We start from the raw sequence: 12,403 nt of genomic DNA, 5'->3' as shown, positions 1-12,403 counted from the left end.
AGATAACTCTGTAGTTTACAATGCAGTGGGGGAGGTTGGTACATATCAATACAAGGGATACTTGAAAGGATGATAAGAGCATGCCCAAGAGATATCTAACTAAGATATGTAACTTGAACTGTACTTGTGAGTACTAGGCACCCAAGTAGAGAAGGTCATTGCAGACAAAGGAAATAGCATGACGAATATTCTTTAGGAGTTTCTGAGTTTTGAGTGCCCTGTGTAGCTACTGGCAAGGTGATAGGAATTTATATTGGAAGGAAGTTTTGTACTTCTTGGGTCCCTGAAACAGTAATTAAAGGACTGATACTCCTATTTAGAAATGATGCCAGCACCCAGATCTGGGTCTGAATGATAGAGTGGAAATTTAACTTTTTTCTAGAATCTAAACCACATTATCTGAGTGGTGTGGCAGTGCAGCACAAAGAATATACCATAGATGTGGTATCTGCCCTAAAAGAGGGTAAAATTTGCCACTCTGACAGGAGGCAAAGGAGTGGGAAAATTTACAAGTTTCCTTAAGCAAATTTTCTTATTTCATTGATATATGACTGGATATTTACCTTGTTTGCAAGTCATAGGTAAGTTTGTAGTGCAGAATGAAAAACTAATAAAAGTACATAATGTAAACAGGGAATGGGCAAGTATCTGTGAAATTTTTAAGTGAGTAATACAGTATTCAGCTTTCTTTTTTTATGAAATATGATGTCTCCACCCTCTCCCTAATCATGCTCTTTTATATTCTTAAGGAAATAAAGAATGCCATGTTTTCTCTTCATGGGGCATATAATTTATTTTTTTTTTACCAGCCATGCTAGAAATCTTAAATACTCCCTACCCCTCCCTAACTGCTAGTTTTTCTACTTCATCACTGCATTGCTAGTTAAATGGCTTTTAATGTGCACTGAGTGTCAGCAGTCTTCTAGGTGCCCTGAAGGAAGAAGAGTTCTGCCTGAGCATTCATGCTAAATTAAGCATAAAGTTTCCTGTTCAATTTTGAAGATTTGCAAATTATATTTTTCAAGATATCTTACCATCTTAAAGCTACTTTCCAAAATCTGAGTAGTAATACTACTCAGATTCTCATTTACTTTGGTATAAACTGCCTACAATCAGAGTTGATTGTGCTTTAGAATGGAAAAAACAGCATATAACTGTAGATGATCAAATGATATGTGGCAGTTAAAACACACAGAGGAGCTATAGTTTTGAATTTTAAAATGTTTAAATCAAAAAGATCATAAAAATAGTAGTAGGAAAATATAGCCTGTTACATATGTATATGTCTCACGGGCTATAGGTGTGCCACCATTTAGAAATTTCTCCTATTTAAAAAAATCCAATTTAATAAAACAAATGGAATGATTAATTGTATTAAAAATTTATTTGAGAAAGATTTGTTACAATATGTAATGCATCTGCTACTTTTAAGTGTTGGCTTTAATAGATTATGAACTCTCTAGTGAGATGGAGAGCAAGGAAACATAGGTCCACTATTTAAAACTAATGTCAATTGAAAAATGAAGATGGATCATTCCTAAAATTATAATATATTAATGGGGAAAAGGATTCAATTTCCAATTGGAAAATTATCTTTTAAAAAATATATATATCTTTATTGATTTCAGAGAGAGGAAAGGAGAGGGAGAGAGAGAGATAGAAACATCAATGATGAGAGAGTCATTGATCAAGCCCACAACCTGGGCATGTGCCCTGACCAGGAATCGAATCCCGAATGCTAGGTCGACGCTCAACCGCTGAGCCATGCCCAGCCAGGCTGGAAAATTATCTTCATACAAGGAAGCATTAGTGTTTTGGAGACCATAGAAGGGAATCCTGGTATGTGTAATATCAAAATACATAACATGTTAGTGTAATCACCCCACACAATCAGTTAGAAAATGTGGCATAAGTAAGAGTTTATAAAGAGAAGGAAGGAGAGAGAAGGAGAAGGAGAGAGGGTGCAAGGGATGGGAGGAGAAAGGGAGAAAGAAAGATATCTTAGAAAATAATTTGGTTGATTACAATAAAGGGTATGTCGGAGGGTTGGGATGCTGAGAGAAAATGTGCTACTGTTTGTCTGGTTACCATGTGGACATGGAGCAGGAGTCATTCTGACTAGCATCCACTGATGTTCCTTGCCCTTGACTACTCATTTATTTATTCATTCATTCTTACATGTATTCCTTCATTCATTCAGTGGACATATATTTGCTGAGAAATTGTGATAAGGAGGCATATAATAATTGTGGAAGAAAGGAGAATATTGGGGGCAAGTGAACCATCAGAGCACAAAGTTGGAGGAGTCCTTGCAGTAGTGAATTTGGAGTGTATGAATCTGTGCTACTTAGAGAGATATAGCTAAGTTTTGGGCACATCCTTGAAGTCTTCCAATTGTACTTGTACATCCTGAAAGACTCATTAGGGAACAATGTCTTTGGATGCTAAACTGGAAAATAGGGACAATAAGGTTACTCTCTTGGCTTTGACATCACGTAAGTTGATTGACCTTGGGCCAATCCTTAAGCTTTCCGTGCCTCAGTCTCCTTGTCTAAAAAAAGAAGATAATTCTGTGATGCTGCTTGTCCTAGCCTCACATGGATGAACTTGGGATTAATTAGATTAAAGAAGTGATCAGTGAAGCTCATTAAAGCTCCTCAGTGGTGGGTACCAAGTGAGCAGGACAAATAACAATTGAAATGTCAGCTATAGAGCTGTAATTGGGGTTTGTTTTAAATGGGCCACTTTGTGAAAACCAGTGCTAATGGTGTGTTGTGGTGGTTTTTTTGGTTGTTTTTTTTTTAAACACAACAATTATATTTTACAATGGTTTTAGATTTTCTGGACAATTAAGATAGTACAGAGAATTCACATATATCTCACACTCAATTTACCTTATTGTTAATGTCTTACATTAGTATGATATATTTGTAGGGTATACTGATGAATTATTATTTATGTATGCATTATCATTAACTAAATTTTGTATGTTATTCAGATTTTCTTAGTTTTTACCTAATGCCTATTTTCTGTTTCTAGATATTATATCCAGGATATTACATTACAGTTAGTCTTTGTGTCTATTTAAACTCCTCTTGCTGTATTGATTTCTAAAACTTTCCTTCTTTTTGATTACTTTGACATTTAAACAATTGTGATAAAATATACATAACATAAAACGTACCATATTAACCATTTTTAACTGTAGAGTACAGTGGCATTAAGTATATCTTAGTTGTTATGCAACCATCACCACCATCCATCTCCAGAATGCTTTTCATCTTGTGAAACTCAAACCCCATACTTATTAAACACGAACACTCCCCTCCCTCAGACCCTGATAACTGCCATTCTACTTTCTGTCTCTATGAACTTGACTACTCTAGGCACCTCATGTAAGTGGAATCATACAGTATGTATCCTTTTGTGATGGGCTTATTTCACTTAACATAGTATTCTCAAGGTTCATTCATGTTTTAAAATGTGTCAGAATTCCCTCCCTTTTTAAAGCAGAATATTATCCCATTGTTATTAATTTTGCTTAATCATTCTTCACTGGACATTTGAGTTGTTTCTATGGTAAAGGTTGATGCTATGAAAATAAGTGTACAAATATTTTTTCAAGTCCTTGCTTTCAATTTTTTGGGGTATATACCCAGAAGTGGAATTGCTCAATCATATGGTAGTCCTATTTTTAATTTTTTGAAGAACCTTCACACTGTCTTCCATAGTATCTGTACTATCTTACATTCCCACCAGCAGTGCACAAGGATTTCTCTTTCTTTACATCCTTGACAACAATTGTTATTTTCTTTTTTAAAAATATATCTTTATTGATTTCAGAGAGAGGAAAGCAGAGGGAGAGAGAGATAGAAACATTAATGATGAGAGAATCTACATTGATTGTCTGCCTCCTGCAAGCCCCCAAGTGCAGATGGAGCCTGCAATCCAGGCATGTACCCTGCCTGGGAATTGAACCATAATCTCCTGGATCATAGGTCGATGCTCAACTGCTGAGCCATGCCCAGCTGGGCAATTGTTATTTTCTGTTTCTTTAATTGTAGCCATCCTAATGGGAGTGAGGTAATATTTGATTTGCATTTCCCTAATTATAAATTATGTTAAGTATCTCTTCGTGTGCTTCTTGGCCATTTGTACATCTTCTTCGGGGAAATGTCAACTCAAGTCCTTTGCCCATTTTATAATCAAGTTGTTGCTGTTGTTGTTGACTTGTAGATCTTTATTTAATCTGATTATTAACTCCTTATCAGATATATGATTTGCAAGTATTTTCTCCCATTCTATGGGTTGTTGAGAATGTTGATTTTTAATAGACTTGAAAATTATTTTGACATAAATATTCAGCTAATCAGGCATTTTAGTTTTTTGTCCAGATTTTCAAGCCCATCACCTTCTTGTTATTGCCTCCTAATTGTTACTCCCACACTCAACTTAAAATTACTCAGAGATCTTTGATTCAGAAAAGAATTGCTGTGCAATAGAAAAGAGAGAAAAAATGAAGAACAAGTAAATGAATGAAATCATAGTGGCTTCATTCCAACAGATCTCTGATCCATAAAAGTATTCCCAATAGTTTTCTTCAATTTTTAAATGTCCTTTATAAAATGAAACATTTTTACTAGCCAGTTACAATTGATTTTAGTTACTAAACAGGTAGCCTGTTGTTAGCTTTCCTAAAAATTATTCCTCCCTTCATGGACAGAAGGGACTGGACACCTTCAGACCAAGTACCAAATTGCCCAAATGTCTGCTCAAAAAAGAAGGACTTGTCCTTGTGAAGCAGGGGCAGGCAGCCCAGGGAACAGATGAATATAGTGAGTGTTCCTAGAGATGATAACATTTCACCATACTACCCACCCTACCTCCATTCTTCTTTTTATAACTTTTCTCAAACTGCTTACTCTTCTAATTTCCATGGGTTTCTTTTCTTCCCTCTTTAAAGGACAAAATCACCCAACTGATATATCTAGAGTACTAGTTGGCAGAAGTGGGCTTGGACCTATAGCTCATAATTCCAACTTGCCATTAGGCCTCCTTCCAAAGCAGTAGATAGAAATGTAGTTTTTGACGGAATTTGAAGATCAGGAAGAGGAGTATTGAGGAGCTTTCAGCTCAGGATCCATTTGTTGGTCTGAACACATGTGTTTGAATGCACTGAGAACAAATCTCCACGCTGAGCAGACTGATGTTATCTTCAGGGCATAATCAGTCTCTTTACCACTGAGGGGAACTATCAGATATAACCGGGACTGACAGGGCTAAGACACAGGAAGGGAAGGAAAGAATTGATAGAAAATAGGTACATACGATAGAAAGAAGTAAAGTTCCACCAATAATGAGATACATAGTGTCCAGAGCACCCTACTTGCTCAGAGTGTTTAGGAAAAGTGTAATGTCTAGAATAATGAAGCCATAGACAGTTCCTGGCACTGTACACATAATATTTCATTTAATCCTTTCAACAGTCCAATGATGTAGATACTATTATTATAACCCTCAGTTTACAAAGGAAGGAACTAGGTACAGGGAAGTTATGAGTTGCCCAATATCATACAAGAAAACAGGGATCAAGCCATGCATTTGTGACTTCATTACTCTTGCTACTATTTTTTGTTTGTTTGTTTTGCTTAATAGTGGGTGGAGGGTAAAAAACTACAGGTGATAATGTGAAGTCAAAAATATATTATGTGACACGGGAGAGAAAAGATGGGGGTGGGGGAATGTGATAACAGAAAGAAAACTTGAGTTGGTAGAGAGGAAGAGTTTGGTGTTAGTTAAAGAGAGACTTGGAAGAAAATATTTGGTACCTAATATTTTAATTACTCCTATATCTTCTTTAATATGAACAAAGACTAAAGGAAAATGATAAAAAATAATCTTTCATTTCAAAATAAAAATAAAGGTGTTTTCTCCTTCTAATGAAGATAGTTTAAGTAGATGTAAAGAGTAGCCCACAGACCAGGAAACAAAGTCAGGTAGGATTTTACAGGTGGATAAAAAAATATGAACATCAAACAAATGTCAAGAAAAACAATATTTCTTAGCATATCTCAGGATTGCTTACCTTGTGTTATTTCTGGGAATACCTATACCATTTTCTGTTTAACCAACTATTTGGACAGTTCCCAATGACAGCCTCTGTAATTCTGACAAGTCACTGCCACTTTGAGAAATTCAGGGATAATGCTGATGCCTATGTGATCACAGTGCACAGCTCAAGCCAGAGTTTGTCACTCCGATATCTCTCTGTGACAGAAATAAGCCCCATATGTAAAGACTGAGTGAGCCACTTGCCAGAATGACTAGGAAGAGGATACCTATTTAAGATATGGTGGTGATATAGTACTGTTTAGGCTTTGTAGGCTGCTATATTCCAACAAGATTCATTGGGCCATGTTTTTATATCTTGGTTGCAGTGTTTCTCTTAACACCATTTTATTTCTAATACTTGTTATTCTTTTCCCCTCTCTACCTCTATGAAGCACCCTATGGCATTGGAAATTGGCAAAGGGAAAAAAATAATGCAGCCATCCCAATCCTAGCTGAAAATGTTCCTATTTTTTACCCATCTGACATGAATTTTACATTCTGACGAGGGCTTGATCTTTGGTGAAGCAGGCTTTGCTTGGCTTGCTCCCATGGTACATTTTTATCTCCCAGGTGTTTTGGAAGCAATTTTCCTGTGCTAAGGATCTGCCATCTAATCAGTTCTTCAATGATTTAATCTCATCTGCATATTCTATGGAATCCTATTTGGTATGAATAGAATCACCCATGCATTTGGAGATTCTTTTCCCAGAAGATTTCTGTAGCACAGGATTTGTATATTATTTATAATACGTCACAATGAAATGTAGTACCCTCAAGAAGTTTCCCAATAATGGCACAAAAATCATAGGAAATCTTAAAGCAAAGCTTTCTATACTTTTCTTAGATTGTTTTTTGTCTGTCAGAGAGACTCACATTTATTAATTTAACATTTTGTTGAGCCTCTCTTTATATAGCTATAGGTAATATTTATTAAATAATTAAAGTGAGACGGACATTATGTTACGTGCTTTGCATGCATTATCTTTACTGCACCCCCAGGATGTTATTAGTGCCATTTTATAGATGAGGGAATTGAGGCTCATAGTGCTTAAGAGAGTCTCCCAAAGACCTGCAGCTAGTAATATGGAAGCCAGGGTTCACAACCAACCTGTCTGGGCAAATGTTTTAAAAAATTCACTGATATTACTTAGGATATAGGCTAAGGTACTGTAACCAAGAGACCCCAAAATACAGTGGTTTAAATAACAGAAGTTTCTTTCTCTTTGATTCCTCTGGATGGGGCAGTTTTGTGCCATTGTTTACCTTAGGGACTCAGTTGCCTTCCATTTTATAATGCCATTGTAACCTAGAAATGCCCCTCATCTGCATAGTCAAAACTGGATCACTGTTGCATCTGCATTCCAGCCCATGGGGAGGAGGAAAGAAGGGGTGTATAGGTAAAGTATTCTCATTTCTAAGGATGTGAAGCAGAAGATGCACATAGTCATACTTAGTTGCAAGGGAAGCTGGGAGATGTAATCTCCAACTGGGCAGGCATGTGTCACACCAGAACTGGGAAGAGGTTCTATTCCTAAAATAAAGGAGCAAAGAAAAATTTCAAGGGGCAACCAGCAGTCTGCCACGCCACTATAATACCTGATTTTTATTCATCATCATCCACTTCTAGTACATACTAAGGTAAATGGCATCAAAGGAGATTATCATCTGTGGAGAAGAGAGCAACCTGAAGTCAGATAACCTGGATGTTTTAGTTGTGAAGGTTCAGGGATGAGAAGCTTTATATAGCAACTCTGTTAACATCTATTCATGCTAATATTCACTAATTTTTATAGCTCTTCTTTAAAAACTCTGTTTAGGGGACTGCTTATTTTACAATTTATTTAGTAGTCAAACTTTGGCTCTGTCTCTGGTCATTTTTCGGTTGTTTTTCTATTATAGTATTGACAACCCAAACCAACAAGTTAATCTCTTTCTTTAGATTTTTATTCTTGTAAATATGTATTAGCCCCACACATTTGCTTTTTGCTAAGCATCTTACTTAGTTGGAAAGAAGAACTTGGCCTCTGGAGTACTGGTAATGTTTTCTATATGAACATTCTCAGATTTTTCTCATTTCTGTGTCTCAGTATGTACAAATGTACAAGCTGGCAGTTGATAAGATAAAGGATCAGGGAGAGGTTCCATAGTTCTCAGCAGCTCTATGTGAGTCCCAAGTATGAATGGTACATAGATGCCCTCCCATAGCAGCCACTGAGGCTATGGAGAGTGCGTGGTAGAGGTTGCTAGGAGTAGTTGTAGCTCTTCTGAGCTTCCTTCAGAAAAATTTCATTCTGGGATCTGAGAATGTAAAATTTCTCCACAGCTTGGTACAAGTGCAAATACTTCTTTAAGATATTTTTTAAAAGCCATTTAAGTAACTGGATTGTGTAGAAAAAGAGAGAAGATTAACATCAAAGTAGTAGAAAATTTCTTGGTGTGAGTTCTTATTTGAGTGTTAATGTGAGTGGGTGGAAAGGTAGATGAGTTAGATCATCTGATATGAGGAGAAATGTGGAGTTGGTAGACTTGGCAGTTATTCCTCTCCTTCTCCAATATTTTAGTAGGGTGTCTTCTATACCTTCTTCAAAGTTAGTGAGAAGTGTTTTCTCTGGAAACAGATTGCTTAAAGTGATCAATCATTACATGAAGAAGCCAACCCAGTTTTTCAGATTTATCTCTAAAACTCTTTTCATAGCCTAATGGGGCCAGTAGGTAGTCTGCTTCCATGCTTCCCCATCACAAGGCCAATAGCAGGATTCATTTTTATTTATCACATTACAGTTAAATGTCAAGGCTGCCTGTTTAATTGGCAACGATCCCTACTGAATTTTTAACTTACGCTGAAAAGCTAGTGGCTGTTTTTATGAGGCTTTTGGTGTTTTATTTCGGCTTAATCTGTTTTTATTGTCAGAAGATGAATTATCTCTACTGGAATTTCTACTGTTCAATATACAGGTTATCTCTACTATGACAGCTCTGTATCTTCAATGTCAGATACACTGCTCCCAAGTCATACTAGATTTACACATTCTATTATACTTCTATTGAACAGCTCTTAATCTGCCCAGAAAAAAAACAAAACACACACACACACAAAACATGCTACAAACAGCAAATTTTGTCCCCTTGCATTTAATGGGAATCTTTCTTGGCAAGGGTGAACAATTGTATTGAGACACATTTCAACTAGATCTGACCAGTTTTGAAAAGATTTTTAGAAGTTAACCCTGTGAAAGCCAAACTCTGGTTGATATTTTAACATAACCATAACATCCAAGTTCACATCATATTTTATGTACTGATTTGCTCCTGTCACCCAGCTGCCAATAATTTTTAGGAATCCTGCCTAATGTAATCCCTGTTTTAGTTACTGGAAGACACATCTTATTTACAATGGGATTTCATGCTGAAATTGGGTGACAAGATACACATGCACTTCCTGGTATAACTTTACTGGATAATCTTATATTGATTGTATTTCAAAGGATGAGTTTTCAGTTGTGGTACTCTTGGATTCATGCAGAAGTGAGCTGTATTATATTGGGGCTGCTCAGAATCTATTGAATGATTTTATCTTTAGAGAGACATATTTGAAATTAAGAAGGAAGAGGACAGTGCTTTCTTCTATAGCTTGCATTCTGAGGTAGGTAATTTCTGACATTAAGGCCAGTTCATTTTTTTTTTTTTTTTTAATCATTTCTTCTCTCCTAAAACAGTATGAATGTGAAGTGGCAAAGTATAGGGATAGAGAGTATTGCTGATCTCCCCGTTGGTACAAAGAGGATAATAATAATATGTGCCTTGCAGAGCTGTGATGATGGAGAAATGAATATAAAGACTGTAAAGCATGTTTAATGTATGGTTAATAATAGTGAAGTTTCTGAGGAGAAAGTAGACTCTAGCTAACTATGGATTATCCAAACATCACCTTTCATGTATTTTCTGACTTTTCCTTTTTCTCTTCCCTCCGCTTCCCAACCCTCCCCTCTGCTCTTCTCTAGGTCTCTCTCTGACTCCTTTCCTCTCCCTTCCTCCCTGCCCTCTTTCACCTTATCTATGGTCCCCTCCTCTCCCTCCCTCCCTCCCTCCCTCCCTCCCTCCCTCCCTCCCTCCCTCCCTCCCTCCCTCCCTCCCTCTCTCCCTCCTTTCCTCCCCTCCCTCCTTCTCCCTCACTTCCCCCCTCCTTCCCCTCTCCCTCTCTCTCTTTGGTCCTCTCAATACTCTTTTCACTTTTACATGTGCCAGGGCATTAAGTCTTCCCATCTTTACTCTGGAGTTATCAGGTACTTCTTTTTATATCTTTGCTGACATCTTTTCTAACGGACATTTCTAAGAATTTAGAATTGTGCTCAGAAATCGCTGCCCCCCAGAAGGGCAAGCAGTAACCAGAGTAGAGGCAGATGGGGAAATTGTGGGAAAGAGGAAAAATGGCCAAAAATAGAAAATCAGCATTAATGTTGACAAGACAACTTATCTATTGGGTATCTCTTTTATGTCTAGCACTATGCTATAAGTGGAGATGTGCTCTGAACTTCAAGAATTATCTACTTTTTTGAAGTGATATTTTAGACTAAAAAAATCAGGTAATAACTATGGGTAATATAAAAACAAACCCTAAGACAGACCTGTTCCATTATAAGTATAACAGCCAGACACAACATCCCTGCACTAATTTAACCTCTGGAGTGGGAAGATGTCTGGATTATTTCTATTGCTGTGAAATAATTGGGCTTTGAATGGAAGCACTGTCTTTCTCCCTCCTTATTCAGATTCTTCTTCTTTCTGCCCTCAATGTCTAACCTTGCATCTGCCTTTAGTCTCACAGTTCTTATTCTTTTCTTTCCCCTAGCCGATCCCCACTGTTAGCATTTTGAATGCCATTGCCTTTACAAGATACCCATTCCTGTAGCTCAGCAGTTCTACCTTGTTGCAGCTACTATAGCACTTACCTCTTATCTCTTTCAAAAGGAAAGATGAACCTAAGCAGCAACTTTGACAAAGCAAATTACTCAGAAGCTGGCTTGATGTTATCTCTGAAAGAGCTTTGCTTAGTTTGCAGAAGCAAATGTCATGCATGCCTCCATGTTGCTTAGTATGATTTGTCACTTGGGATTCTCAAGCATTTTATATGAGGCCCTGACTCGCTCAGATCATCATCAGAATGCACTACAATTTGTCGACTTCAAACTCACCAGGAGCAGAGGGCATTTACTTTGACATCTGCTCTTTGAAGTAGCCCATTAATATTGCATTTGACATGTCAGGGTCTTAATGAAATACTTTTCTCTTAGTTCTTTTATCCACAATAAGAAGGCGTGTGGTTCAAGGTCAGTGCCAACCTTAAGCTGTTTTTCTTTTTTCTTTTCCCTCTTAATAGTCACTGTATGCCCTGCCTACTTCTAGTCCAGAGAGTTTTTCTGTTCAGGTATCAGTAACTTGGTGCAAAGATTGAGATGGAATCAACCCTCCCGGTCTCCCAGGACTTCGTCCATACTCAGCGCTGCCTCACTCAGCTCCTCCAGTGACCGAGCTCATGTCCTATGCTCCTTCTCCTATCAATATTTGTTGCAAAGTGCTTTGCTCCCATTCAAGAAAATATCTTGTAATGTAGCTTCTATCATATAGCTAAAACCTAACATATGCCAGATGTTAAGCTAGATATTGTATATATATTATATTATTTTACTTAATACCTGTGAGGAAGGTGAAAATTGACGCTCCAAGAGACAAGTGGCTGGCCCCGGTTCACATGGCTAGGCAGTATAGAATCTAGGGCTGATAATAGCTTAAAATTTTAACCCTTCCTGGACTATCACTAGTTTTAAAATAGCCAATCATCTATTAATTATTTTCAGGCAATAAACATTTTCTGAGCATTATTCTGTGACTACCAATATGCTAGACATTTGGAATATAGATAAAAACATAGTGTCTACTCTTGTGAACATCAAAGATGCTAGGGGAGAAAGATAAACAGATAAATAAAATATAAAAATAAGTGTAAAGTTAGCAACATACAGATGGCACTATGACAACTCAGAGGTGGGATACTTAACCCAATCTAAGGAAGGTTATTTATTACAGAGTGAGGAAGAATATTCTCTCTCCCTCTCCATCTTCCTCTCACACACACCCTACATCCCTAGGTTAGATAGGTCTTCTTTCTTCATTTGTACTTCCTTTTCATATCTCTGTCATAGCACTTATTCATTTTATCCATTGACTTAACAACAATGTACTGAGTACCCACTCTGTGCCAGACACTGTTTTAGGATTTGGGAACAGAGCAGTG

The 12,403-nt window shown here is 37.1% G+C and overlaps 1 protein-coding gene across 1 annotated transcript in view; it reads left to right on the top strand.

Annotated features, from left to right (window-relative positions):
• The window catches only part of IL1RAPL2 (interleukin 1 receptor accessory protein like 2), an 892,733-nt gene that overhangs the window by 157,667 nt on the left and 722,663 nt on the right, over window positions 1–12,403 (top strand). The gene's annotated exons all lie outside the window — the stretch shown is intronic.

Source organism: Miniopterus natalensis, chromosome X, assembly GCF_054644295.1.
Source record: "Miniopterus natalensis isolate mMinNat1 chromosome X, mMinNat1.hap1, whole genome shotgun sequence".
Classification (NCBI taxonomy): Eukaryota; Metazoa; Chordata; class Mammalia; order Chiroptera; family Miniopteridae; genus Miniopterus; species Miniopterus natalensis.
Note: the sequence above shows the minus strand (reverse complement) of the source record. Positions and strands in the feature narration are given on the sequence as shown.